The sequence below is a fragment of the Oncorhynchus keta genome, unplaced genomic scaffold (genome assembly GCF_023373465.1).
Source record: "Oncorhynchus keta strain PuntledgeMale-10-30-2019 unplaced genomic scaffold, Oket_V2 Un_contig_6763_pilon_pilon, whole genome shotgun sequence".
In the NCBI taxonomy this organism is placed as follows: domain Eukaryota; kingdom Metazoa; phylum Chordata; class Actinopteri; order Salmoniformes; family Salmonidae; genus Oncorhynchus; species Oncorhynchus keta.
In genome coordinates this window covers 94,302-100,301 of record NW_026289047.1, presented here as the reverse complement: position 1 = coordinate 100,301, position 6,000 = coordinate 94,302, and the positions used below count along the sequence as shown (strand labels likewise).

Below are 6,000 nucleotides of genomic sequence, written 5' to 3'. Positions count from 1 at the left end.
CATTGATCCGAAGCTCTTGTCACTATTGTACTTTGTACTGCATTGGTGCATTGTGTTTCTGAGTTTTGCTCGTATCATGTTGTTTTCAGTTCTCCTCTGTAAAAGGGATTCTCAAATCTCAACGTAATCTCCTGATTAAACATTGGAAACAAAAGTGGAATGCCGTGCTTGTACTTACTGTAGAGGATGGTGCCCTGTGTAGCTCTGGTTTTGACAGTCAGATACAGGGTAACAGTGGTGTCTTTGACAGGGTGAGAGGGATCTGCGCTGGCACCGGGAGACTGCAGCAGAGAGCCAAGGGGAGGCAGCTCCAGGTACGACGTGCCGTTGAACGAGGGGATGAATATTGTGGTATCTGAAAAGAAAAACATTCATTATAAAATTATTCTTGACTTGAATGAAATCAAACAACATTATATTAAAACATCCCCGTGACATCACATACAGCAGGACTAAAACTGATAGGTCATTATTCTATATTAAACATCCCCGTGACATCACATACAGCAGGACTAAAACTAATAGGTCATTATTCTATATTAAAACATCCCCGTGACATCACATACAGCAGGACTAAAACTGATAGGTCATTATTCTATATTAAAACATCCCCGTGACATCACATACAGCAGGACTAAAACTGATAGGTCATTATTCTATATTAAAACATCCCCGTGACATCACATACAGCAGGACTAAAACTGATCATTATTCTCATCCCCGTGAAGAACTAAAACTGCGTGGTAAGAGCTCATGATATTCTATATTAAAACATCCCCGTGAATCACATAACAAAACTAACAAAAAAAGGGAAAACTAAAACTGATAGGTCATTATTCTATATGCAGAACTAAAAACAGAAAACATCTAAAACCCACAAAACAGCAGGACTAAAACTACTGATATGGTCAATCAGAGACAAAACTAATAGATTCTATATTAAACATCCCCGGAACATCACATACAGCAGGACTAAAACTGATAATTATTCTAAAAAACATCCCCGTGATCCCACCTAAAACTAGTCACATACACAGGACTAAAACTAGAGGTCATTATTCTATAAAACATCCCCGTGACATCACATACAGGCAGGACAGTTAAAACTAAAGGCCATTATTCTAAAAAACATCCCTGTGACATCACAACAGGGACTAAAACTAATAGGTCATTATTCTATATTAAACATCCCCGTGACATCACATACAGCAGCTAAAACTGGTAGGTCATGACTATATTAAACGCCCTCCCCCGCAGATCCCTCCGACATCACATACAGCATTATTCTATATTAAACATCCCCGTGGACTAAAACTGGAGGAACAGACCATTCTATCATTAAAACATCCCGGTGACATCACATACAGGCACCGGACTAAAACTAATGAAGGCCATTATTCTATATTAAAACATCCCTGTGACATCACATACAGCAGGTTCCGGAACAGTGGTCATTATTCTGGATGTTTAAACATCCCCAAAAAGTGCAAATGGGCACATGGCAGACAGGACTAAAAAACTGGGCTGGCAGATGCACTATAGACAACATCCCCAGAGCCGGCATCAGGATATCCTGGTCAGGACTAAAACTGAGAGGTCATTATTCTATATTAAACATCCCTGGCTGGATCCCATTCACAGCAGGACTAAAACTACAGGTCATTATTCTATACCGCATAAACATCCCCGTGACCATCACATACAGCTAGACTAAAACTGATAGGAGGTCATGATTCTGATATTAAACATCCCCGTGACATCACATAAAGCAGGACTAACTCTCGGTCTTCTGTCCAGTCGTGTACCCCCATATCGACATACAGCGTTCCTCCTGTGCTATCTCCACCTGCTTCCATGGCATCTTGTCCCCATGGCATCCCCATGACTTGTCCCCATGGCAGGGTCTTGTCCCCATGGCAGGGTCTTGTCCCCTGCCATTACCTCCTCCCAGGTCCAGGATGTCCTCCACTCCTCTTTCTCCTGGGACCAAGATGTCCACTCCTTTTTAGCACGCTGGTTGGTCCTTTCTTGGTGGGTTGTTCTGTCACGGTCGTCATAAAGAGGAGACCAAGGCGCAGGGTGTTAAGTGAACATAACTCTTTAATAAAAGAGAGAACACTGAACAGAACTAAACAAAACAAGAAAACGAACCGTGAAGCAATATGGCTAGTGCAGAACAGGCAACTAAACAAAGAATAACAACCCACAAAATAACCAAGGAATATGGCTGCCTAAATATGGTTCCCAATCAGAGACGATGAGAAACAGCTGCCTCTGATTGAGAACCAATCTAGGCAACCATAGACATATAAACACCTAGACTAGAAAACATATAAACTCCTAGACATACAAAAACCCCTAGACAATACAAAAACTAAACAAACCACCCTTGTCACACCCTGACCTAACCAAATAATAAAGAAAACAAAGATAACTAAGGTCAGGGTGTGACAAAACCTGACTCTAATATATGAAGGATCCGGGTAAAGATCTCTACTCTAGCTCTAGATATGTGGGACAAAGACCCTACTCCGCTCTAGCAGATAATAAAGACTCTACTGGCGGCTCTAGATAATAAAGAATAAAGACTCTACTCTAGATATGTGGGATAATAAAGACTCTACTCTAGATATGTGGGATAATAAAGACTCTACTCTACTCTAGATATGTGGGATAATAAAGACTCTACTCTAGATATGTGGGATAATAAAGACTCTACTCTAGATATGTGGGATAATAAAGACTCTACTCTAGATATGTGGGATAATAAAGACTCTACTCTACTCTAGATATATGGGATAATAAAGACTCTACTCTAGATATGATATCCTGGTCGAAGGATAATGGAAAGACGCTACCGGCACCATATCCTGGCTGGATGCCCATTCTAGCCCAGCAAATGCCAATAAAGACTCATACTCTTGGCTTGATCCTGTGCTATCAACACCCTGTCTTCCATGGCAACATCCCCATGGCAGGGCCTTGTCCCCATGGCAGGTTCATGTCCCAACATCCGCAGGGTCTTGTCCCTGCCATCACCAGGAAGCCGCAGGTCCAATGTCCAGGCACTTGTCATCTCCTCTGGACCAAGATGCAACTCGCTTTGGCTGGGGTCCTTTCTGCCTGTGCCATTAAACCCTACAACTCATCCAGAAGACCAAAAGCCCGTTGGTGTTCAACCTTCCCAACTCTTTAATAAAAGAGCTCCTCCGAACAGAACTCCACTGGCTTCCAAAACAAGCTCGAATCCGTGAAGACCATGGTGCTTGCAAGCTGCAGGGGAACAGGCACCTAAACAAAGAATAATCAGGCCCAAAACCCAAACAAGGGCAAATGGTTCATCCACCTCTGGCCTGCTGCCTCCCTACCACTGAGGAACCATAGACATATAAACACCTAGCCCAGTCAAAACTATAAACTCCTGACATGGTGGAAAAACCCCTACGACAATACAAAAGCTAAACAATCACCACCTTGTCAGACACCTGAAACCCCACCAAATTAAGGAAAACAAAGATAACTAATCCTTGTGACACTACTTTTAAGATTTAGATGCACTAATGTAAAGACTGTTCCACTGGATATCATAAGGTGAATGACACTACTTTACTAAGTATGTGGATAAGAGACTCTACTAAAGATTAAATGTAATGTAAATCTAATATAGATATGGGATAATAAAGACTCTAATCTAGACATGCCACTCACCCATTAGACAACACTATCATCAAGCTGAGCTCAGAAGACCATTGTATCTAATAGCTTTAACTGTTTTCATTCACACCTATTTACAACCTAGTTTTATGATATTTCTGTCTCTTACCCTAAACATGCTATGTGACATAACGAATATGTCAGATCAGGTAACATATAACTAACTACATTGGGAGACAACTAGCTAGCTTAGCTTAAATTTGTGGCTCTCAGCTTAGCAACATACCTCATAATTGTGAGCACCAGGAGCGTCCGTGTAGCCTCTCCCAACTACATTGGTTAAATGACACTATTTTGCCATATTCTAATAAGAGCATGTTGTATATAGTTCATGGTGAGTGATGAGTCCAGAGACGAGACGAGGACAATTACCATCTGGTTAGCACTCTATTTCTCTGACCATTAAGCTTTTCTTCAGCTCATTTAATCAGCTCATCAGATAACATGGAAGGTTATCAATCATACAAGTAGAATAAAGCAGTTTGGAAATACTCCTAGTATATTACAGTGAACATACTCCTAGTATATTACAGTGAACATACTCCTAGTATATTACAGTGAACATACTCCTAGTATATTACAGTGAACATACTCCTAGTATATTACAGTGAACATACTCCTAGTATATTACAGTGAACATACTGCTAGTATATTACAGTGAACATACTGCTAGTATATTACAGTGAACATACTCCTAGTATATTACAGTGAACATACTTCTAGTATATTACAGTGAACATACTCCTAGTATATTACAGTGAACATACTCCTAGTATATTACAGTGAACATACTCCTAGTATATTACAGTGAACATACTCCTAGTATATTACAGTGAACATACTCTAGTATATTACAGTGAACATACTCCTAGTATAGTACAGTGAACATACTAGTATAGTACAGTGAACTAGTATATTACAGTGAACATACTCCTAGTATAGTGAACATGAACATAACATACAGTGAACATACCTAGTATATTACAGTGAACATACTCCTACTATATTACAGTGAACATACTCCTAGTATATTACAGTGAACATACTCCTAGTATAGTACAGTGAACATACTCTAGTATATTACAGTGAACATACTCCTAGTATATTACAGTGAACATACTCCTAGTATATTACAGTGAACATACTCCTAGTATATTACAGTGAACATACTCCTAGTATATTACAGTGAACATACTCCTAGTATATCACAGTGAACATACTCCTAGTATATTACAGTGAACATACTCCTAGTATATTACAGTGAACATACTCCTAGTATATTACAGTGAACATACTCCTAGTATATTACAGTGAACATACTCCTAGTATAGTACAGTGAACATACTCCTAGTATATTACAGTGAACATACTCCTAGTATATTACAGTGAACATACTCCTAGTATATTACAGTGAACATACTCCTAGTATAGTACAGTGAACATACTCCTATATTACAGTGAACATACTCTAGTATATTACAGTGAACATACTTCTAGTATATCACAGTGAACATACTCCTAGTATATTACAGTGAACATACTCCTACTAAATTACAGTGAACATACTCCTAGTATATTACAGTGAACATACTCCTAGTATAGTACAGTGAACATACTCCTAGTATATTACAGTGAACATACTCCTAGTATATTACAGTGAACATACTCCTAGTATATTACAGTGAACATACTCCTAGTATATTACAGTGAACATACTCCTAGTATAGTACAGTGAACATACTCCTAGTATATTACAGTGAACATACTCCTAGTATATTACAGTGAACATACTCCTAGTATATTACAGTGAACATACTGCTAGTATATTACAGTGAACATACTGCTAGTATATTACAGTGAACATACTCCTAGTATATTACAGTGAACATACTCCTAGTATATTACAGTGAACATACTCCTAGTATATTACAGTGAACATACTCCTAGTATATTACAGTGAACATACTCCTAGTATATTACAGTGAACATACTCCTAGTATATTACAGTGAACATACTCCTAGTATATTACAGTGAACATACTCCTAGTATATTACAGTGAACATACTCCTAGTATATTACAGTGAACATACTCCTAGTATATTACAGTGAACATACTCCTAGTATATTAGTGAACATACTCCGAGTATATTAGTGAACATACTCCTAGTATATTACAGTGAACATACTCCTAGTATATTACAGTGAACATACTCCTAGTATATTACAGTGAACATACTCCTAGTATATTACAGTGAACATACTCCTAGTATATTACAGTGAACATA

General features: G+C 38.6%; 1 protein-coding gene across 1 annotated transcript in view; it reads right to left on the bottom strand.

Annotated features, from left to right (window-relative positions):
* Positions 1-216: 216 nt before the first annotated feature.
* The window catches only part of LOC127926086 (uncharacterized), a 68,283-nt gene continuing 62,499 nt past the window's right edge, over positions 217-6,000 (bottom strand). The window contains exon 3 of the mRNA XM_052511360.1: positions 217-355. The gene's annotated coding sequence lies outside the window, so the exon portion shown is untranslated. The remainder of the gene's footprint in view (positions 356-6,000) is intronic.